The 24,942-nt window shown below is 46.2% G+C and overlaps 1 protein-coding gene across 1 annotated transcript in view; it reads right to left on the reverse strand.

The window, feature by feature from the left end:
* The window catches only part of KIRREL3 (kirre like nephrin family adhesion molecule 3), a 702,914-nt gene that overhangs the window by 358,741 nt on the left and 319,231 nt on the right, over positions 1-24,942 (reverse strand). The gene's annotated exons all lie outside the window — the stretch shown is intronic.

Here is a 24,942-nt window from a genome sequence, read left to right on the forward strand (position 1 = left end):
TGACCTTGGGCAAGTCAGTTTCTCGCTCAGTGCCTCAGTTTGCCCACTGGTAAAATGGGAATAATACTGCATCCCTACATCACAGTTTGGTTCATTCATTCTGGTAAAGCACTCTCAGAGGGGAGGAGCTACATAATAATACTTAGGATTCCCATAGTGATTTTCATTCACAGATCTCAATGGATGTTTAAAAAAAGAAAATCACGGGGGGGGGGGACACAGGAGTGAAGGATATCTCAGTGGTTTGAGCACTGGCCTGCTAAACCCAGGGTTGTAAGTTCAATCCTTGAGAGAGCCACTTAGGGGTTTGGGGCAAAATCAGTACTTGGTCCTGCTAGTGAAGGCAGGGGGCTGGACTCGATGACCTTTCAGGATATCTCCATTATATATATAAATTATCCCCATTCTATAGATGGGGAGAATGAGGTACAGAGAGGGGAAGTGACAACAAGGTCAGCTCCCAGACTACTGCACTGGGCAGCACAGCATGGGGAGGAGGTGACCAGCCCTCTTTGGAGAAAGAGTTGGTTCAGGACTATTTAGAAAAGCTGGACGAGCACAAGTCCATGGTGCTGGATGCGCTGCATCTGAGGGTGCTAAAGGAGCTGGCGGATGTGATCGCAGAGCCATTGGCCATTATCTTTGAAAACTCATGGTGAGCGGGGGAGGTCCTGGATGACTGGAAAAAGGCTAATGTAGTGCCCACCTTTAAAAAAGGGAAGGAGGAGGATCCGGGGAACTACAGGCAAGTCAGCCTCACCTCAGTCCCTGGAAAAATCATGGGGCAGGTCCTCAAGGAATCAATTCTGAAGCACTTAAAGGAGAGGAAAGTGATCAGGAACAGTCAGCATGGAATCACCAAGGGCAAGTCATGCCTGACTAACCTAACTGCCTCCTATGATAAGATAACTGGCTCTGTGGATGAGGGGAAAGCAGTGGATGTGTTATTCCTTGATTTTAGCAAAGCTTTTGACACAGTCTCCCGCACTATTCTTGCCAGCAAGTTAAAGAAATATGGGCTGGATGAATGGACTATAAGGTGGATAGAAAGCTGGCTAGATCATCGGGCTCAATGGGTAGTGATCAATGGCTCCATGTCTAGTTGGCAGCCTATATCAAGCGGAGTGCTCCAAGGGTCAGTCCTGGGGCCGGTTTTGTTCAATATCTTCATTAATGATCTGGAGGATGGTGTGGATTGCACCCTCAGCAAGTTTGCAGATGACACTAAATTGGGAGGAGTGGTAGATACGCTGGAAGATAGGGCTAGGATACAGAGGGACCTAGACAAATTAGAGGACTGGGCCAAAAGAAATCTGATGAGGTTCAACGGGGACAAGTGCAGAGTCCTGCACTTAAGATGGAAGAATCCCATGCACTGCTAAAGAGTAGGGACCGAGTGGCTAGGCAGCAGTTCTGCAGAAAAGGACCTAGGGGTTACAATGGACGGGAAGCTGGATATGAGTCAACAGTGTGCCCTTGTTGCCAAGAAGGCTAATGGCATTTTGGGCTGCATAAGTAGGAGCATTGCCAGCAGATCGAGGGACGTTATCATTCCCCTCTATACGGCATTAGTGAGGCCTCATCTGGAGTACTGTGTCCAGTTTTAAGCCCCACACTACAAGAAGGATGTGGAAAAATTGGAAAGAGTCCAGTGGAGGACACAAAAATGATTAGGGGGCTGGAGCACATGACTTATGAGGAGAGGCTGAGGGAACTGGGATTATTTAGTCTGGAGAAGAGAAGAATGAGGGGGGATTTGATAGCTGCTTTCAACTACCTGAAAGGGGGTTCCAAAGAGGATGGATCTAGACTGTTCTCAGTGGTAGCAGATGACAGAACAAGGAGTAATGGTCTCAAGTTGCAGAGGGAGAGGTTTAGGTTGGATATTAGGAAAAACTTTTTCACTAGGAGGGTGGTGAAGCAGTGGAATGGGTTACCTAGGGAGGTGGTGGAATCTCCTTCCTTAGAGGTTTTTAAGGTCAGACTTGAGAAAGCCGTGGGTGGGATGATTTAGTTGGGGATTGGTCCTGCTTTGAGCAGGGGGTTGGACTAGATGACCTCCTGAGGTCCCTTCCAACCCTGATATTCTATGATTCTATGATCTCCGAGGTCACCCCGAGCATAAGTGGCAGAAAAGGTCTCATGAAAGACAGTCCTATCCTCTACGTCTACTACCATGGTAGTGTCTCAGGACCAAACAAGGTTTGGTCCCGATTGTGCCGGAAACTGTTACAGACAGACAGTCCTCTTCCAGCAATGGCTAATGTCACCGCACATACCTACTGTGATCATTACCAATGTACAGCTGGATATGGAATGAGCCCTGATTTGTATTGTGTTAGATCCAGTCCTGCTCTTCTGCTTTTCCCATAGCCCCATACAGCTTCCCCTCTAACCCTGGCCCCATGTGACTCTGCTCATTTCACCCTCGTCCCAGCCATCTCTCTCCAGCTCTCCCTGGCCCTAACCCCATACTACTCATATCTATTAGACTAATCCAGTACGGTCTGAAAGAGTCTTAAATCCTCCCTAGGTATTTCCATATTTCTGAGGTTTAATGCATCACATTTAATGGCGTCCATTTGGAAGGCAGCAGGAAATGTAATTTTCAGGTACAGGGAATGTGAGCCATGAAGCTCCCTCGTCCCCCATATCTCAATCCACCTGCGTCCCTGGAACCATACTGAATATGGGAGAGAGAAGCACTGTCCAAATGAAACTCACCAGCTGGGGGATTACATGCAGGAAAAAAAATGAACTTGCACACGTCCAGGGCTGACGGACGGAATTTGGGAGTCCCAGTCCAAGCTAAGGGAGAACGTACTGTGCTAAACACACATTCTGCACTGGGCACTTCATCTTCGGGAGACAACTCAGGGGCTTTAATAATGTTGACTGATGTTAATGAAAATGGTCGGTTTCACTTAATAAATACAATGCATTCTCAAGCCATCAATCTCAGTTTTCTTCTTCAGGTAACGCCGGACAGGCTTAGCCAAGAGTCTTAGAGACAAGAACCCTTGTTAGTGTGAAGGTAGCCAAGGTTGCAGGTGGAGTGAAGTCTGGCAACGGCTCCTCCTACCTTTACTGTGGTGTCCTCGGGCTACCTCGTTGGGCATCACTTTGATAAGGAACCCCAGCATCTAAAAAGTATTCATCAAAGTCAGCCCATGCAATTATGGTTATTTATTAGTATGCCAATTGCTTTTTGTTCATGTCGGTTGTTCATACATGTACAGAAGACATCCAGAGAGTGACATCCTGGTGCCGGCCTTTTGCAGCAGATGTCATGCTCGTGGGGGAGAGCAAAGAGGAAGTGAAAGAAAATTTAGAGAGCTGGAGGTGTGGTACTTGAAAGAAATGGCATGAAAATCAGCAGAAATAAAACAGAGTAGATGGGCAGTAGATTCAATGAGCCCTTGCAGGAAGACAATGAGACTGTAAGTCTGTGGGGGTCAGCCACTACCAAAGGTACAGAAGTTCAAGTACCTAGGTTTTGACAGTACAGGATAATGGTAAACTCAACAACAAACTTGTAAGCAGAACAGGAAAGGCCTGGACTAAAGGAAGAGAAGTGAGCCGAGTGACGTGCACTAGGAGAATGCCTATCAAATTGAAAAGGGAGATCTACAAGAATTTCCAGTTTCCTTGGTCTCTTCAATCCTTAGCACAACCAAGGGGCTAGTTTTAGGCATACATCAAATGGGCCAAGACCGCTAACTCCATTGTAACTCAGTGGAACAATTCAGTGCAGTCACCGGTGGGTAACTGAAAGCAAGTGTGGCCCATTATCAGGGTAGGAGCCTCAGGCACTCCACACCCTGGTTGGAGAAAAAAGGCAAGAAGTCTTGCGCAGCACATGATTGTGCTAAAATGAATTGTAAACAGTCATACTGTGGAGATATGCAGTCTGAGAGGAGGAGATGGGGCACGGGAGAGGTGTGGGAGGCAGATGTTTGGGACCATTTTTTTGTATGGGTTTTATTCAGCACCTGGTACACGGGGTCCTGGTTCATGACTGGAGCTTCTATATACTACCCCAATAATAATAATATACATAATAAACAGGACAACTCAGTATTCTAAAATGTCTGCTTAGACCAGGACCTTACAGGGCAGGTCCATCCAGAGCAAGATATGGGCTAGCAAAGCACTTCAACCCTAAACCTGCACCCCTTTTGTGCCACATCCTCAGCTCCTCCCACGCACCCATGGCTATCAACATGCAAGTGAGCTCATTAAAGCCAGCAATGCCTGCTGCAGCTTTGGTCTCAGAATAGCCATTTGCACCTCTGTCTGATAACAAGAAGAAGCCAGCACATTCGCTGGATGTGTCATTGCAAGCAGGTGCAAGTACCGTTCCACTGTCTCAACAGCTTTGTTAATTACTGCATCCCTTCATGATGCCCGGTAATTACAGCACTATGTTGGTGCTATGATGGCACGCAGCTACAGATAAAGGCCCGTTGGTATATTCCACTCTAAAGCCTCTTTCTTCAAGGGATTCATTATAATTCAGCTATTTCAAGACGCCGAGAGACAAGCAAACAAGTTCTGTCTGCCCAGATGGAATTTTGTTGCTGTTTTGTTTTAATTTAGAATGGTTACAAATGGGGGGTTGGATTGCTTGGGAACAGGCAATTTCTCCCCGTAAATCACAGGTTCAAACGTGGAGCCAGGAGGCACCGACTGACCGTCACTGCTTAGAGCAAAATGGCTTATATACACTGAAATTCCATCTGCAGTTGTGCCTCTGGTCAGCAGTCAGGCCAAGGTCTGAGCCAGTATGGAAGCTCCATCTGTCCAGCTCAGGGCCGGTGCACAAAGCAGGGAGGGGTGTAATGGATAGAACTTTAACTTGCCACTGTTCAAATGGTATCTGACCATGTCAGAGGTAGAGTGAAGAAGTTCAGATGACAGTAAGCATTTCAGGCTGCTGTGAGACAGCCTAGCTATAGAGAGACAGGATGGTCTAGTGGATAGGGCACATGCCAGGGATTTAAGAGACACAGGTTCAATCACCTGCTTTTCAATAGACTCCTGTGTGACAGTAGGTAGTTCACTTAGTCTCTCTGTAACACAGATAAAAGCCTTTTCCTACCTCCAGTGATGGGCGAAGTGGTAGAGGTATGGACTGAATGCTTATCCATCTATTACTGTTTTTTCTAAGGTGCCAATCACTTCAGGGGCATACAATAATTAAAGACTGTGCCCGAAAAGATCGAAAATGATTTCATTCTCAGAGCTAGATCTTTACAGCAGCTCAGAATCTGGCCCGCCGTGTCTAACTCTTTTAGTGTGCACAGTCCTATTCATTTGAGTACATTCATTTTTCTTTCTTTGGTCACTCTCAAAGAGCAAAGTCACATGAACTGTAAACTTGGCACTTTCAGAACTATTTACGAGCATTAGGCTCATGTAGGGACCCCAGCTCATCCCCTGTTCATACGCCTTTGGAAAACAGATGAAAAGCAATCTGAATAATTAATTTATTTTTTATTTCTTACCAAAGTTGTTCAGACTGTTCATTGCACATAACATTAATTATGAATTTTCAGTTTGCAGCCTGCACCTGATTTTCGAATGTGTTTTCTATCCCTAGGATTTGCCAAATAGTACAGATGAAGAATTTTCAAACTATAAGCTATTCGTGGCTGTGGTCAGCTAAATCACATGGTATCATTGTTGCTCCCTGATTGGATAACTGAAACATTTCAAACAGGAGATAGCGAAGTGCAAATAACTCAGTTCCTGGGATTAATTTTTGGCTGGCTCATTGGTGTTACATTCATGATTTCTTTGGGAATCATGGGCAATGCAATGGATATCTTTTGGTTATCCAAATACTCCTGAACAAAGAATAATGTGATGCCATGATTCACGGTGAACCCAGCGTGCTGCTTTTGATCAGGACACTACTCATGAATTAGCTTGTTTATTCGTCAGCTAGCTCTGTTTCTTACTGTCTGCTTTGGTCATGCTTACTCACCCTGAGTAACACTATTGGCAGAGCAGTGTACTACTCAGTGCGCTGGCAGAACCCAGCCCTGGATTTCCTGGCTTTCCTAAGGTATATCTACAGTGTAATTTCTAGCTCAGATAGACATACCTGCATTAGCTTTGATTGAGCAGCCCTGAGTACGTACCTAGGGCTTCAGGGACAGCTAGTCCCTCCTGCTGTTGCAGCTATATTGCTATTGTGAGCGGACTAGCACAATCAGAGCTAGCATGGGTATGTCTACTCAAACAAAAAATTACCCCTTCCAGCTCCACTGAAGACATGCCTATTGTCTACACTAGCAGTGCTGAACTGATGGCCACACTGGTGGGGATTATTTTACACAGACAAAGGCCCTCGAAATCTCTCCTCAGTGCTCATTCCAGCAAGCCCCACTGAGTCCAGTGAGTGTTGTATGACAGAAGGAAGTCTGCTGAATTTGGCTGAGTGCTTTGATCATCCAAACATGAGGACAGAGCACTCATCAGACAGACAATCAGCCCTCTTAATTTTTTCTACACACTTCACAATCATCCAATTGATGTGCAATTATCTCCAAAATACTTTGCTGTCCATTACTCCCCTCTTGTTATTTTAGATTTTCTTTTGCCGTTCTGTGCCAGATAACCTCAATTTCTCCCACATTTATTTCAGTGGATAGTTGTTTGCAATCATCTCCCATTAAATGGAAGAAACAAGCAAAACAAACAAACACACAATGTGCTCTTGACAAGTTGCCATATATTATCTAGTCAAATAAGCCCCACCACATCACAGGAGTTACTTTATTCCCTTCAAAAATATGCACTTATTAAAATGTAAAACAGTCTGATCATATTGAGGAAATACATATTACATATATAAGTTTTCTTTCATTATCCTGGCCTGTAAAATATACCACTTATTTATTTCAGATTACTTTTTAAAGGAATGTGTTCAGGGCTCTAATTTCGTTTTAGGAATTGCTTTTCGGCTCTTGATTTACGACAGTGTTCTTTTTTTTGCAGAATAATTTCCAGGTAGTAAACAGAGCTTATCTTTCCATTGGAGACAGAGCCTTGACACTGGGGGGGGGGGGGGGGGGGCAGGGAGGGTTGGGGCTCTGTTCCCAGGGGATGTGACAGTTGGATATGGAGTGTTTCAGGTTCATTGGGCTAGGCCAGGAAGTAAATTTTAAGGTGGTTTAGAAGATTTGCAGCACCCAATTCTTTTCAGCTCTGAGGAGAAAGATGAAGCACTGCCAAGCCCACGTGTTAAAAAATCATGAGTTTGCCCTGCCCCACAAAATCATGAGACTGGCTTAAAAATCATGAGGAGTTTTTTAATAGTAAATGTGGGGGCTCCTTTTATTTGGGGGTTCTGGGTTTTGAGCTTTTAGGGATCATGTTTTCAAGCTTTTCTCTGGACTCACAAGAGCCTGAAACTTACTTTTAAAAATAAATGAAAGCTCAGTTAATCACATAGCTTCAGGGCCTGGGGCTTTAAGAAAACCACCAACTACACAAAGCTCAAACTAAAATCACATGAGCTGTCAACACCATAGAAGAGAGGTAATAAGTGTGGATAAAGGTCATACTAGCTATCTTAGGTACCTATATGGCTATATATATTACTGTGGTGTCTGAACACCTTACAACTAGGGCTGGGCAGAAAATGGTTCTCCCGTCCCATGAGAATTTTCAAGATTTCAAAAAGATTTTCCCTTCCAGAATCGAGATGAAAAGTTGGAATCTCAAAAATGTTCAGGAACCGACAAACTGAATAAAACTTTGGTTTGGGTCAATCATAACGTTTCATTTTGAATTGTTTCAAATTTAGATTTTTAAAACCATTTCAAGTGTAAATTAAGTGAAATTTGGAAACAAAAAGTAATTTAGAAAATGTTGAAATGGGACACTTACACCATTTCAAAACTTTCATTTTTCCCAACATATTTTCGAATCGGGAGATTTGTCCGAACGGACCTTGATTTGTGAACATGTTCAGTTTGGACAAATCGACGTTTTTCCCTTGAAAAAATGTTTTGTCAAAAAATTCCCAACCAGCTCCACTGCAAATGGAGAGGCTGAGAGACCAAGTGATTAGTCCACTAGCACCCCTGAAATCTTTGGTAGAACAGGGCCTTGACCCCCACTCTCGGAAGTGCTAGGCAAGTGCCCTAGCCACTACTCAATCACGCTTCACTCCATTAGACTCTTGCATAGGACATACAGGAGTTGATCTTGCACCCACGAACGTTAATGGCAGAAGCCACTATCTTCAGTGGCAGCAGGACTGAGCCCACAACAGGCCTGGAAGGATTTGATTTTCATCCGTAAATGTCAGTAAACATCCATTTTACTGTATGCCACAAACCAACGAAAAAATATTTTCACTGATAATAATGGAAATTGCTCCCACTGTGGTTCATACCATGGGTAATTTTAGGAACAGGGAGACACTGGGGCTAGGACACCGCTGGGAGGATGTAGGGGGTCTCTGCCCAGGTCCCCCCCAAGACATCACTCTTGGTCCTGTCTGGTTCCCACATGGCAGTGGCCAGGCCCCAGCATTCTCCGAGGTGCCCCTAGACCTGGAGGCAGTGGTGCGGGGCTGCCAGGCAGTGCTGGGGGGCCAGCTGTGGCGCCTGTGCTGGAGGCCTGGCAAATGGAGCGGCACATCTGGCAGCAGCTGGCTGGGCTGGTGAAGTACATGGGTGGCAGGTGGCCCCGGCGGCATCCCACCAGTCCTGGGCACTGACCTATAGCAGCTGGCAACCAGTGTCAGTGCCTGGCTCTGGACCACTTGCAGGGGGAGCTGGTGACTGGGATGCCAGGGACAGCAGCAGCGGCTGCCCTAGCTGCAGTTACAGATGGGGAGACTGACACCGAGAGCCCAGAGCAGCCAGTGAAGAGGAGCTGGAGTAGAAGTGCCCCGCACTTGCCAGACATGAGGCAAAACCTGTTTTAGAAAGAAGGAAGGAAGGAGAGGGCATGACAATTGCAGCGAGGCAAATGCCGCCACCGCTTGAACCACACATGGCAAAGCCGAACGCCACATCTCCCCCGAAACCTACATTACCAACTTCTCTTCTGTCCTCTCCCTGCCACTCAAATGCGGGACCTTGAGGTTGCCGACGCCGCCATTAAACTCTCTTGGTGTCAAAAGTGCACATTCCTACAACTCGTAACTTCCTTATCCACCAGGAGGGCTCACGACCATGCCTGAGCGGCTAGTGAGATTTCTGAGCCTTCAAACCTGGTGCCTAACCCTGAGTCTGCCTCCAACCCAAACTCCAGCCTACATCCAGTGTAAACACTGCCTCTTTCAGCCCATCTCTGGCACACATACCAATACCTAGCTCTCACAGTGTTCTAGTGTTTTTCATCCAATGATCTCGAAGCACTTTACAGAGGAGGGCAGTATCATTACCCTCATTTTGCAGATGCATGAAGTGAGCTACCGGGAGTGTAATAACTTGCTCAAGGTCACACCGTTTGGCAGAGGCAGGAATTTAACCCTTATCGCCTGAGAGCAAATCCTGTGCTCAGTCCACTAGATTACACTGTTTCCCCTAGCCCTAAGCTCTCAAAGCACTGTGACAGGATATCAAATGCGTACAGGAACAAAATATTCCCTAACCATCAAGAAGAACTATAAAGAAGTCAAACAACTGGAGGGTCCAAGGGAGAGCGAAATATTGGATTTGCAAGCCGAGGAAGAGAAGAGGCATAAAAGTGAGGGAGAAAAGGATCCTACCCCCACACTTGCCAGCTCTGTCTTGTAATATCTGGTTTCTGAATGAGTTGTGTCAGGATCACAGTCTCTGTGGTTATCTATACATCTCCAAAGGCATTCACCCTATCACTGCAGCACCACTTCACTATTTTGGATCTCAGTTGCTCTCCCATAACATTTCTGCAGCCCATTTATATGGCAGTGCAGGGAAAGCAACCTATGCAAAATTTGTACTGTAGCACTTTACTCGCCACTAAAACACAGCCACCTCTGGGGCAGAACGCAAGAGCTGTTTAACAGCACTCAGCAACGCTACACTAAACGTACATGAAGTGAGAAAGCTTCCTGTATCCAAACTGAAAATGCCGAAGGAATTTAGCAAAGCAGCATGTAATTCGGTCAGGATTCCGGGGACTCCACCACTAGTCTTGTGGAAAATTCCATAGGATCCCTAGCGAGCACAAGTCCTCAGGTCTGCGGCATCCCAAAGAGACACTGCATCCAAATGGCAGCACCTCCAGCAGCACAGAACCCAGACAACTACTACAGCTATTGTAGTGCTCACTCTAGTCCTAGCTCAGCAAAGTATTTAAGCCCCTGCTTAATGTTAAACACATGGGTAGTCCCCACCTTGGGCCTTAAAGTTGGGTGGGAGCTTAAATACGTTGCTGAATTGGGTCCTTAGTGTGAATAGTGCCACTGACTGAACCAACCCCACTTCCTACACTACCAGGGGTTTCCTCTCCCCTCCCAGTACGAATAATCCCCAACTCGATTTAACTTCTGAGCTCTTACAAAGTCACGCAGCCTGGGACAATGTGGGGGCAGGCAAATGACTCACTGATTAACACTAAATAATAATTCTTCATACAGTACAACAGGAATTTGAGGGGGCGGGGGCTGACTTTCTAGTTGATTTATTGACGTCTGTTCTCCCTTCCTAGAGCTCCCCTACTGGATTCCCCATTATTGCTAATGGAAGTTGTGTGCAAGAGTTGAAAGGATATTTTCATTGTCTGATGAAAGGAATTAAAAACACAACAAAGGAGCCTACTCACATGAGATGTTAAATGCATAAGCAGGAGTAAAACGCATGGCTGGTTTTCTGGAGGAACAAGGCTTTACACTTTCCTCTCACTACGCCCCATCACATACTTATTGCATTAACAGTGCTGTTTAGCGAATGTAGCAGGGGGAGGGAGGCTTTTGATCAGAACTTTCATTACAGTGATGAAATATTGCAGACTGTGAAAGGGAAGCTGTCAAGTAATCTAGGCCAAGAATGTCAATCTTAGAGGAGGGAAGGGACACCATCAAGTGCACAGTTTCCTGTGGAGCTGGAGACCCAAGCAATGAGCGTCACCCACCCCATTGCAGGCTGTGGCTGCACGTGCCATGGTGCATCCGCCCTCGCCAGATGGCTGGTAGGGCGCTCTGTGCACCACAAGCTGGGAGATATGCTCTCTAGCTGCTTCAGGCGCTCAGCTCTGCTGGCTCTAGCCTTGGTGGGCCCCAGAAACATTCCCAGATTTGGGGGATAAATGAGGCTTCATTTATGATGGCTGCTGGAAACTAAAAGGTGCAAATACCCCAGGCAAAATTATTGTAATGGTTATAGATGAACTGAACAGTTCCTAAACCAGCCCCTAAGGGCAGCCCATTCCAAAGCATAAGGGTAACTGTGTCTCATTGTAACCTCTCCGCACTATCCCGCTCCCTGCAGAGCGCTTCTCCGTATCTTTCTGCTGCAGCTACTGTTGCCTCCTGTCAATAACCAGATGTGCCTCTGCCCAATTCTCAACCTTCCCATCCCAGATGTCTGGCTACACAGCTTCCCCTCTGCAGCCAGCTCCCAGGCTGCTGCCTCCAGCTGGCTGCTCTAGCTCAGATGTCTGGGTAGAGCAGTGGGGGGAAGATACCCATGAGCGACCTGGCTGACTCTTTACAGGAGCATTGGAGGAGTGCACGAGAACCAGGAAGTGAAAGTGACCATGCCTGTTTAACTTGCCCACCAGAGTGGAAGTGGGAAAGGTCAAGCAGCAGCACCAGGGATGGAAAGTAAATGAGAGGCCAGATCAGAGGGAAAAGTCGCTACATAAAGCAGAGAGGAACTCCCCCTCTCTCCCAGCATCCCTATAGCTCCACCCTTCTCCTTGGCTGGTGCAGTGATCCTGTCGCAATCTACTGTAATAACTGACCCAGAACATGTCTTCTGTGGATTGTCCCCACAAAGGGGATAGGAAATCCCACGGCTTTGCACTGGAAATTATTCAGAAAGGGGAAAGGGAGGAGCTGAACTAGAAGGAGGTTCAGTCGATGAAAGCCAGGACTCTCAGGAGGAGATGTGGCTGAGGACCAACATGCAGATTCCCCATGTCCCTGATTTTCCTCTTGGCCCTGTGACAGGATGGCTCCAGCAGGCCACTGACTCTACAGCCATGCCTCTCCCCATGGGGAAGGGCTTTCAGTGCACAGAGGGTGAGTGCATGTGGTTCAGTATTAATTTGTTTGCTTCCTTGTGGATTATGGAGCCATCATCCCATGACCTACCCACTCCACACCTGCAGCGCCTGGTCCCTAGGAAGCTCCCTGCAGGGTTAGGAGAAGATTGCTGCCACTTACTACATGTTAGCAAAGGCTGGTGTAGGGGAACCTTGAGTGAGGACCCATCTGCATAGGTCATCAGCAGTGTTTGAACTCAGGAACCTTAGCATAAACCTCTGCCACTGGAGCTTAGCTGGCAGCAGTAGTAGGCTACTATCCTCTACTGACACAGCCACAAGAGGGGGACAGAACACACTCTGCATTGGGCTACACCATACTTGGAGTGGGGATAAACATATGAATTCAGTCTCCAGAGTTCTCTGTTTGGTCTCTCCCACAAACTCTTACACCACCTCCTTAAAAATTAAATCCAGATCTGTGCTGCATTCAGTTGCACAAGATCAATTCAGAATGAGGGACTGTTTATTAAATTAAGACACTTTATCTTAACATGTACCTTACTGGACTGTCCTCTAGTTTTAAAGACAATCTCCACCCTTTTGATTTGAGCTATTAAATAGGCGATGAGACGGTCACACAAAATATGTTTGTATTTTCCAAACCATCTTTCTAAACTCTCACTTTTAGGATCCAAGCTCATGAAAAATCATTATTAAAATCGAGACCTCCCCAGGAGTTTCGCTAAGTGTTTGCTTTTTGATGCAGTGGCGAAGATTGCCCGGAATATCATTTTGTGTGTTCAAAGACTCAAGAACGTGCTAAGTGGGAAAAGTGTGTATGTGGGGGGGAACAGCTAATGGTAAGCGATATCTTAAAAGCACAGGAGAGGTTGAAAATGTGAATCCATGTAGAAAATAATATACTATTATTTAAAAGAGTAAATTGCCAAAATGACACTATTTTGCGATTCTGTCTCTACAAGACTCATCCCAGCTGAACCCCTGATGTGCAAGGTGGGTTGTTTTTTTTTAAATTTTTATAGTGATACTATTAAACCTACAGAAATATCCTAGTTATTTACCAAGTGATTAAACCACAGTCATTTATTATCGTTTTACTAGAACATTGTTTTCGTGGGTCTCCGGGGTTTTATTGTTTCCAGTATAACACTCACCCCTCCTTCAATAATAATCCCCTTTGCTTGGACTATATTGCCTTATATTTTTAGATTTCTTTTAATGTTTTGCATAAAATTCAAACTCTAATGGGCTTTATGAGATGCACTGTCATGGATCCAAACCCTTATGAAGATAATTATCTTGTTCATTTGTGTTTTCATTACACTGAGAAATACTTCCCCTCCACTACCTCCACATTTTCTTCCCAAACCAAATAGCAGGGGTCTAATTTATTTCTTTTCCCTTTTCCAGTGAAAGAACGATGCACAGACTAGCACTATCCTCCTCCTTTGTTTAATAGAAGACGGTCGATTAATCACTCGGGGTGGGGGGCAGACGAGCAGAGAAGACAGTACATTTTCAGCATGGTGTGCAATACAGCTGGCATGAAAACATCTGGGCCTGGTGGAGAGTGGGGTAAACCAGGAGTTGCTTTGCCCATGGAGTTACACGGGAGCTGAACTCACTGGGAGAGAGAGAGAAGAATCAGCCTCTGTGTCACCGGCAGCAAAACCTGGACAAATTTCAATACAACATTTTCATAAGCCCCCGTAAAAGCAAAACACGGCATGTCCCAGCATGAGTTCAGTGCTGCGAAAAGGGACTGGCCTAGCTAAATCCTGGATTGGTGGACAGAGCCCAGCAGAACAACAAAAGGCCCCGCCCCTTCAGAGAAGGGAGGGGCCACAGAACCCAGACTTGGGGAACAAGAATGAAAAAAGGAGATGGGGGTGCAGATCAGTGGATTCCTACCCCCTATATACCCCAAAAGCCCTCCACCCTCCATTTATAGTGACAGCCCCTCCACACCTCTCAGCAGCCCTGACTCCATCCCATCCCACTCACTGCAGACCCCAACACCTTGGAGCGAGTGGCATTGCAACGGGCACAGTGCAAATTGGTTGGGGATTTTTGTTTGTTGTTTTTCCCGGTCATGGGGGTCCTCAAAGATGGGGGCCCAGTGCAAGTGCACCTAGTGCACATTGGTTAACCTGGGCCTGTGGTGGCCATCTTGACTAGTGCCAGAAGGGGGCTAACAGGGAGGTCTCCGGACTTTTGGGGGGCAAGGACAGGGAGCCCTGGAGACTGTTTAGCCATGAAATAGTGGCAGGATGAGCAACAGCAGGGCATACATTACCCACAAGGTGCCTCAACCCAGACACGGAGGGATCCCCTCTCAAGTCAAGAGGTGAGTTGAGTCTCAATGAGCCATTCAAGTCTTTGGTCTCTCTCCTGTGACTGCCAAGAAAGAAGCCACTTGTCGTGGGGGTGGGGAGGAAGTTGCATTGTGGATGTAATGTATTGATTTATGTGCATTGTGGCCCTCTAGTGACTGGTCCAAAGAAAGGCTAAGGGACCTCAGTACGTCAACATATAATGGCCCTTCATTAGCACAAGTGGTAGTGACCCGCCATTTGGAACTGCATGTGCAGGACTCTAGTCCCACGTGCATGTTCTTCATATAACCATGGCAATAGCTGCTCTTTGCACAGATAGATTCATGCCATAGACAACTTTCTTCTGGTCCCAGAGCTGATACCGGCAAACCCCTATGACACCGGAGAGTTGTGAGATGGGAACTGTTCATTCCCAAACTGGGCTGAAACTGAACTGGCACCCGTCACACAGCCATGAGACGATTGTACCCTCCCTTGAGACAAATTCACTATTGTCACCACCACATAGGGTGACCAGACAGCAAATGTGAAAAATCGGGACAGGGGGTAGAGGGTAATAGGAGCCTATATAAGAAAAAGACCCAAAAATCAGGACTTTCCCTATAAAATCAGGACATCTGGTCACCCTACCATCACAAGGCCATATCGGCTGGTGGAAATGGTGATATTTGACCGCGTATTGAATTTTTTTGATACTCACGAGAGACGAGCGAGCACTAGCACAGCAGAAATATGTAGTCTGTGCACGGAGTGGCATTGCCTGCTTAACTCTCTGCGCATTGCACTGAAGGTCTAACTGTTAGCAATGAAGGTGCAGACTCAAGCTGTCTTTTATTGCTGGGTTTCCAGTGCACCTTCTCCAGCGGAAAAGAAGAGAAAGCCAGAGGAGAAACAGCAGGGAAGTCAGACAGACTTGTGCTACAGCTGAGGGCAGCCATGCACGATTAGGGTGAAGGGAAGTCAGAATAACAAGCAGAGTATGGAATCAGCATCTAGGCTTTTACTTCCCTTTGTTATTGTTATGGCTAGCAGAAAGGAGAAGCCAGTTTGGGCAGCACTAGGGACCGGGTGGTGCATACGTCTGACTAGCCATGGACTTGGACCAAAATCCAGGATCTCTAAGGAGGATGCAAACCCAGACCTACTTCTGAATTTCACAGCTGCGCCCTCTGATGTCCCTGGCTACTCTTTAAATCAAGTCACTGAGATTTGAAAGCATGTTGCACTATGATCTTCACTGATCATGCCTGCACTGCATGGGTATCCACATAGCACAAATTCCTAAACTCCTATGCGTCCATGTATTGGGTTCAGTGCAAAACCTGGGATGGATTTTCTAGGGGGAAATCTCTGGTCTGGAATCTGGGGCAGTGCCTGCTCCCTGCAGCGAGGCACAGGGGGGCCGAGCGACACCGGGCTAATCTGCCCCAGGGTCGGGGGCACCTCCTGTGACTTTGGGGGCCACGGGTCCTCCATAGAGGACGCTGCACACCTGCCATCCGGTGTGGAATCTGAAGCACATTACAGATCCCAGGCATAACTTCCCCCCTATCTTAAACCCAGGAAATCCTACCAAAGTCAATGGAGATGTATGGAGTTAACTGAGAGGAGAATTTGCTTTCTTACACATATAAAGGGCTGAATCCAAAACAGCACATCTCTGATCACTGGACTCCAGGTCTGGATCAGGATCTAAATTTTCCACTCTGGACTCAGAGGAAGATTGTTCTTGTGGTTAAGGTATGGGACAAAACTCAAAATAGCTGGCTTCATTTCCTGCCTCTACCGCTACCTTCCTGTGTGATCTTGGACAAGTCACTTAGTCTCTCTCTGTGCGTCAGTTCCCTATCTGTAAAATGGGGCAGTGGCACTGTTTTTTCCTCCCACTGTCTGTCTTGTCTATTTAAATGATTAACTCTTTAGAGCTGGGATTATCTTTTATGATGTGTATGTACAGCTCCTAGCACGCTGCAATATTAACCTCAGCAGGAACCTCCAGATACTTCTGTAACACAAACAATAAATAGAGCACAGAACCAGTTGCCCAGCCCTGGTATCTTTGGCCAAGCTTTTCCCAAGTAACTAGTGGTCTGGAGGGCCTAATCTGAGACACCTTAAAGAGGCCTGATTTTCACCCGGTGAAAACCAGGGCTCTTTAAAGGGTCTCAGGTCGGCCACCCAGAATCAGGGGGCTATCCCCTCCTACGTTTTACCAGCCATAAGGGTGAATGACATGAGGGAGGGAGCAGAGAGGACTGAGTGGGAAGCGGGGTCTTGGGGGAAGGGGTTGCACAGGGAGTGGGGCCACGGTTCGGGCGCTGGTGGCCCTCCCACTTTCTGGGAGCTTCCACCGCTCCTGTGCCTCCTGAAAATCTTGCCCCTTATTTCTCGCTTTCTTTCCCTTTCAAGAGAAACAATCCCCAAATCTTTCCCAGAAACGTAAATATGTATCACTTGCTTGGGAAACACGCCCTCAGAATCTGAAGGAATAATTATGTAACTGGTAGATGGAGGAAGCTATTCTTCCATGGGAAAAAATACATATGTATACATTTATAAAAGCCATAAAGGAGGGGTATTATTTCCACTTGCTGTACACACAAAACTCCTTGTAGAACAATGGCAGTTACAGGCACAGATCAACAACCTGCATCCTATTACACTCATGTCTCTAGCTGTCCCTGTAGTCTAGTATATCAGGTATCGGTAAATAAATCTCCTATTGATTCATAGTAGTATTGCAGCAAGAAGTCATGGAGACAAATACTGTGTCTGGATTATAAAACGGGTTGGGGGAAATTATGACCATTAATCATATTTTAGAACTCTACAGACGAAGGGCCAAATTCTTCCCCTGAGTTCCACGGCTGCAATTCTGTTCAAGTCAATGGAGTAGCACTGATGTAGCTGAGATCAGAATTTAGTCAGAAGACTATAAGGGTAATTGAACCTCATGCTTCAGAGTACCAGCTGATTGCCTGAAAAGGTTAGAGGCTCTCTATCACACACACACACACGGCACTGCACAACAGTCTCTGTGGGTGTGTGTGGGTGTGGGTGTGTTTGAGAGAGAGATGGATAGATTCACTAACCCTACCACTGTTTGAGACCATCCCACCTTTACCAGAGCAGGTCTCCATCCCACAAAAACTGCTTGCAAGATGTCCACAGCTCCCTAAATCTGTTCCGGGCTCTTCCAAATGCATTGCATTGCAATGCAATGTTATCTGACGCAGCACAATGCTGTTTCAATGTAGCATGATGCTGTTATCATGTAACCGGATGACATTTTGATGCAGCAGCATTGGGCTGCCACAGAGGAGGATGACAATTCTGATGCAAGGCAACAAGGTTGCATCAAAAGATGATCACACTGTCTCTCGTCGCACCACTGCAGAAAAGGAGTTTGCCCTGCTGGACAAACTTACAAAAGCGCTACTGTAATAGAGAGCTTCCATGTTGCCTTGAAACATCAGACACTGGCTACACCTGATGGCAGGATTCCAAGCTAGATGGACCAATGGTCTGAGGCAGCATGGCAAATCCTGGGTAGCATGATCATTAGGGTGAACACTTACTACAGCACATGCCAGCCGTAGCTGATAATTAGCTGCTTTACTTGGAAATATACAGCGAAAGGGCTGAAACCAGCCTATGAACTCAAGAAGATCTAACTAAGCCACCAGAGTACCCTGGGAATGATCCTCAGCACCCCGAAATTTGGAGATGCCAGGCGATGTGGCAGTGAGCTTCCCTCATTTGCACAGCATAGAGTTTGTCATGTAGAGGGGTGTGGCAGGGAAGGGAGGGATTCTTTCCACTGAAATCAGGGACCATGCACGGAAAAGGAGGCAGTGCCACCTCACCAGTAGATGGGATGGGAGAAAGTGCAAGGCTCTCAGGGCACAGACACAGCCTTAATGTTCAGGTCTGGCCTCAGCCTGTCAGAAGAACAGCTCTGGGTTTTGGAGATGAACATATGTCCTCAGCAAACCCCACAGCATTCTGTGCCATGCAAAGTGAGGGCTGTATTTTAGAAGATCTTTCTTCCAGGTACAGGCCATTTCTTATGTCATCAATACTGAAAAATACGGGATTGATAGAACACAGAGGAGTGTCAGTGCCACCTGTTCCTCATTAATAAGCTGCTAGGTGGCTGGCTCAGGAAATGGGAATGGAGCCCTTGACTTCTAGCTTGCTGGGTTAAACCCAGCCCACGCTGGCAGTGGTTGAAATTCATTGGCAGCAACCTAGTGGTCTGCCTGAAATAAGTTGGTGGGTCTCAGCCCAATTCCCAGAAGACCGGTGTCAATGGCACAAAACCAAGGCCATACAACTGGCAGTCTCAGAGTCGGACAGGGCGGTCACAGCAGAAAGTCCCATTTTGCACTTCTAGCTGGGCACAGCTGAGCCATGTGATGGAGGGAGGGGGGAAAAGATGGGAAGACTGCACTGAGGAGGGAGGGCAGGGTAGACCAACAGAGAGGAAGGGTGCTCCAAAGGTTAGGGCACAAATCTAGCATTTAGCAAACCCACGTTCAGTTCCCTCCCCTGCCACAGATTTCCTGTGTTACCTTGACACTTAGTGTCTCTATGCTTCCATTCCACATGGGAATGATAGCACTGCCCTACCTCCTGGGGTGCTCTGAGGATAAAACCCACTTAATGGTGAAAAGTGCTATACTCTACAGCTCTCAATTCAGCACCATCTGCGACCACTGCATTCATTCCAGAAAGGTTTACCTTGCTGGCAGCTTGCTATGAACTTTGCATGCACAGCAAGGGGACATCCTTTAGTTCAAGCCAATGTCTCTTTCCTTCCATAGTGGGTGTCTCTTGTCCCAGACTAAAATTAATAATAGCGGTCTATGAATTTCAGATTCTCGTGCCAGGCTGCAATGCCTCTCTGGTGTTGCTCTCTGAAATAGCAGCCTGCCTTCTGATCACCTCACTCATAATATGCCCATGCCCCCAGCATACAGCACCACAACTATTCTCACCACTGTGTGCAAGTTGATGCAATGGGACTTTATTGCCAGAGGTGACTAGATCCCCCTGAAGAAGGGTTCCAGTCCTAGGACCCAATTCTGTGAGGTGCAAAGCACCTCTTTGCCAAGGGCCCTCAACTCACACTAACTTCGGAGGGAGTCATGGGTGCTTGGCATGTTGTAGGCTCAGGTCCATACTTTCTAAAAGCCCTTACATTTAATGTAGCCTGCGCTACAGCAGACATCAGCTGGCAGAGCACTCAATGCAAGTCTGCCTTGATGAATCATGGGTTTTCCAGATTGCAGGGAACCCACAGGCAGTGTTAGCAAACAAGAAAACTGGAAAGAATGGAACAAATAAACAAACAGGTGCCACAACTTAGACAGACTCTCTATACTCACTGAGCAGGCATCCAGATTCCAGCTTGTAGTTCAGTGAAGGTGCCCTGTTCTGATGCAGCATCTTTCATCTAGGGATCACAAAGCACCTTACAAACAATAATTGTGTCACTCTGGAGGTTGGTCTGTATCATTATTCCCATTTTATAGATGGGGAAACTGAAGTACAGAGGAGTGGAATGACTTGCCCAAGGTCAGAGGGTGCATCAGTGACAGAGCTGAGAACAGAACCTAGCAGTCCTGATTACAACATCACCTGGTCTAACCACTAGACCACACTTCCTGTCTCAATGCAGTCTTAACATTTGGGCTAGGGCTGGGTGTATATGGGGGCTAGATCTTCAGTTGGTGCAAACTGGTGTAGCTCCATTGAAGTCCATGGAACTATACTGATTTACACCAGCTGAGGATCTGGCCCCCCACTGATCTCCATCCCATCCACACAAGTCAGCCCATCAGTGCATGATTAAGTGTGTCTGGTACGTAATACACTACTCAAGGTCCTTGCATGGATGGAGTATCCCTAGCCTAGGAGCCACCCCTAACTGTAGCAGTGTTGAGGAAGGGGATGAAGAAAGAATCCTGACCAACAGTGAATGACTTTGGGTCAAGCATCCTGAGCCTGCAACCTTGGGGCAGGTTGGATAAACGTCTTCCAATGCGAGAGGCACTTGACCTTGACAGTGAAATGCTGAAGGCCAGAAGGTGAAGATAGGTTTCTCCCAGAAGGCAGCGTCCTGTCTTTGTCCTTTCTTTGGGTGAGACAGAAGGCAGAAACTTCACGTCTGGATTTTCTCCCAGGCAGCAAAAGCCCATTTAGACCAGCTTGGGGACATCATAAATAGACCTTGAACCATTCAAGAGAATGGAGCAGAAATGTTGGCACCGACACCTCACTGTCAAAACACGTTTCTCTTTAATTAAAAATGTCATATGTGCCCCTCTCCCTGCGCTGTGACTGATGTTGCCAATTCTGCTGTGCTTTAGATGTGTCATATCGTGGTACATCACATCCTAATTAACACATCTTGTCAGGTCCAGCAGTTGGCTTCACTAACATGTTTATAGCAGCTGTCACTGGGACCCAGCACAGGAGCTGAGGCTGCCTTGCTCGGCAATGAGGAGCTATGGCGGTGAGTTTATTTAAGGGAACAGGGATGGAGCATTATCATAATAAGGGAAACTAAGGCAGCCACTGTGCTGACCCCAGCGGTTATGCTGGCATCTAGAGTGAGGACACAGTAACAGAACAAAGCAGGCTTCACTCTCTTCTACAATAATGAGATAAAGGAGGCGCTCTCCGTTCCGGGCTCAGCGGGGTTTCATAATAACACTTTGCACTTTTACAGCACCACCGTCTGCAAAACACTTCAGAGAGAAGAATGAATTTACCTCCCCATCATCCCTGAGAGACGAGGATTGCATACAGAGGGCGAGGGGGGTGGGTGCCAGAGCCCGGGCTCCAGCCGGAGTGGGAATGTCTACACTTCTAGTTGTAGTCTTGTAGTGCGAGCCCCGTAAGCCCGAGTCAGTTGACCTGGGCTCTGAGACTTGCTGCTGTGGGGTTTTTTTTTTGGCTAGTTGCTTAACCCAGAGAGGTTAAGCAACTAGCCCAAGGTCACACAAATTCTAGGTGTCTTTCAGTTCTCACTATTAGGCAGAACTGCCTGACAAATTCAGGAATCGAACCCGGCTGTCCTGACTCATAGCCCTCTGCTAATTATCAGACAATACAGCCTGCCATATTTAGGAATAGAACCCAGGCATCCTGGCTCTTTATCCCCTATTTTAATTATTAAACAACACTGCTTGCCTGGGACTGCGGAATAGAAGTCAGGCATCATGACTGCTGGCCCTCTGCTCTATTAGATAACACTGCTTCTCCCAGCCAGGCACACAACTCAGGATTGAGACTTCCAAGCCTCTGTTCTAGCGATCCGGCAATGCGACAGCTAGAGATGTACAAAATATTCACAACCACAACAGATACACATGGCTCACTCCATCAATCGTGGAAATACAGACACCTCTGGGGTGGAACACAGAGGCTTTATAACAGTGCACAGCAACACTGGACAACAGTTTAAGTCCGTGTTTAGGTACTACAGTGATGATAATTATAGAATAGATAGGTAGTGAAGAGTATCAGAGGGGTAGCCGTGTTAGTCTGTAACCACAAAAACAACGAGGAGTCCGCTGGCACCTTAAAGAATTAACAGATTTATTTGGGCATACGCTTTCATGGGTAAAAAAACCACTTCTTCAGATGTATGAAGACGTTGTCAAAGGCTTTCTGGAAATCTAAGTACACTGTGTCCACTGGATCCCCCTTGTCCACATGTTTGTTGACCTCTTCAAAGAACTCTAATAGATTAGTAAGACATGATTTCCCTTTACAGAAACCATGTTGACTTTTGCCCAACAATTTATGTCCTTCTATGTGTCTGACAATTTTATTCTTTACGATTGTTTCAACTAATTTGCCCAGTACTGACATTAGACTTACCGGTCTGTAATTGCCAGGATCACCACTACAGCCCCTTTAAATATTAGCGTTATATTAGCTATCTTCCAGTTATTGGGTACAGAAGCCGATTTAAAGGACAGGTTACAAACTATAGTTAGTAGTTCCGCAATTTCACATTTGAGTTCTTTCAGAACTCTTGGGTGAATGCCATCTGGTCCCGGTGACTTGTTACTGTTAAATTTATCAATTAATTCTCTGAGGTCTGTGCTGTCCAGCTGTAATATTCCCTTTGATTAAGTGAGGTTTTAATTCTTCTTCCTTTGGGTACTGTCATTGTAACCTTTGTTTAAGATCTAAAGTAGGGGACCCCTGCCCATAGACAGGCAGTGTGTGTGAACAGGGAGATGGATGGAATGCGTAGCTTTAAGAGTGATGGCTGGAAAACCAAAAGACCAACGCAATGCCACTTGCTACAGAGCCCTGAGCTCCACATTCCAAACTCTTAACTCAAAGGGTTACATGGATGGAACAAGGTGCAGAGTCAGACTCATTCAAGGGGATAGCGAGAAGATATAATTTGATTGATTTTTAGTGAATTAATGGCATTTCCCATTTGCTGTTTCTGTACTCTCAATTAGCCAATGCTTGTAGCAATCATATTCGATTCCTGTTCATTATTTTTTACAACAAAGAAGTCCTACCACTTTCAGAGCAGAAGAGGGCATGGTATGGCTTTGGCTTAGGAGACTGGTCAAGGGGAGACTTCCACCTCTTACTTCAAACCTAGAGCTGGTTGGAAAACAGATTTTTCCATTCCTGTGAAAAATGTTGAGATTTACAGGAAAAAATCATCCCAAATTGGGATGATAAGCCAAAATTTTGCAAAACAAAGATTTTTTTTATTTCATTTCTGGTCAATTGAAACATTTTGTTGTGATAAATTTTAAACATTTCATTTTGATTTTGACGATTGTAATTTTTTTAATTTTTACATAAAGTACACTTTTTTTAAATGAAAAAATCAAAGCTTTCCATTCCAAAAGGCCCAAACCAGAATTTTGGCCAATTTTTTTATGAGTTTAAAAAAAAAAGGGTTTTGTCGAAATGGTGTTATGTGATGGAAAACCGGTTAGACATCAACATTTCAACTAACTCTAGTTAAACCTGGGCCAGGTAAGTAGTGACCAAATGTCACTCTCCTCCCAAAGCTTCGGGGTCGTTTCTGTGAAATGAGTAGGGCTCTCAGCTTCCTCCGCAATAGACAAAAGTCCAAAAGGCCCAATCCACCACTGCTACTTGGCACCCTAGTTGGCATTCTGAGCAGAGAGAGCAAAGACGGAAAATAAATGGAGACTGAGCTGCCCTTTCACCCACGGTTCCTCATGCTCAGGGAGAAACAAATCCATACACTGCAGCAGACAGAACTTGCCCTGCCCAGGATGCACCTTAATTGTATACAGTTCTTCTAGGGTTTGTCAATGGGGACTACTTTTATCCCGCAGAATCTCTGGTGCCTTGCTGAGGACAAGGCCGCTTGCTAACCTGTGTGTGCATGGAGGGCACAGCATGGTCACACTTTGGTTGCACAGTGAAAAGCAAGGGGAAGACATCTTTGCTGAAGGACCAGGACTGGGGAGGGAGGTATCTTCCTAACTCTTCCTCCCCCCACCCGTCTTCTGCCACACATGCACATTCCAGCCCTGGCCTCCTCCCACAGTGGGGTACAGAGTTGGGTATCCAGATGCAGGATGGGCTGGGGCTGCATGCATTCTCTCTGCCCCTCTTGGAGATTTCTGTCATATTAAGGCCTGATCCAAAGCCTACTGACATCAATGGTAGACTTCCCATTGATGTCATGCCTTGAACTTCATGGGGAAAAAATGACCTTACTGTCACATGGGTCAACAATCAAACCACCCATCCTCATAGGTAGAGACATGCACAATGGTTCCATATTCAGAGGTCTCCAACCATGCTAACTCCAGATCTACAGCAACTCATGGCTGCAGTTGTAGCCACTACAAAAGGATGAGGATAAAATGTCTTTTTAAATTAAAAAAAAACCACCGTAGGAAACAGATTATTAATTCATTGTGCAATTAAATTAAAATCTCCAGAACAGTCACAATATTTGGCATGGAGTGAGTCGTAACAAGCAAGGCGTTAACAATGTGGTGTTATCTTTCCTGTGTGAGGAGTTACTGGGACAGATACGTTGGCAATTGTACAAATTGTATTTCTCTCTCTTCCTTTCCCGTCGTTGCTGAATGTTCCCTTCTGTGTGCTTGTCTTTGGTGTGTTTATCCATGTTTTGTCCTTTCTGCTGAAGTGTTTCGAAAGATCTGCCCCTGTGTCAGTAGAAATAGGCTACCTTTAGCTGGGGGAAACCTCAGAAGTTTGATTCGGAGAAATAAAGATTCAAAGCTCCACTGAAGCCATAAGGGAGACCCCCATTGACTTCAATGGCCTTTGACTCAAGCTCCCTACACAATCCTAATTTTGTGGGCTGGAAATCAGGAAAGTCACTCCTATTCTCTGCCTGTGACACACAATAGTTCAATCTCCTGAGGAC

This window comes from Terrapene carolina, unplaced genomic scaffold (assembly GCF_002925995.2).
Source record: "Terrapene carolina triunguis isolate 2854851 unplaced genomic scaffold, T_m_triunguis-2.0 Scaffold374, whole genome shotgun sequence".
NCBI classification, from domain to species: domain Eukaryota; kingdom Metazoa; phylum Chordata; order Testudines; family Emydidae; genus Terrapene; species Terrapene triunguis.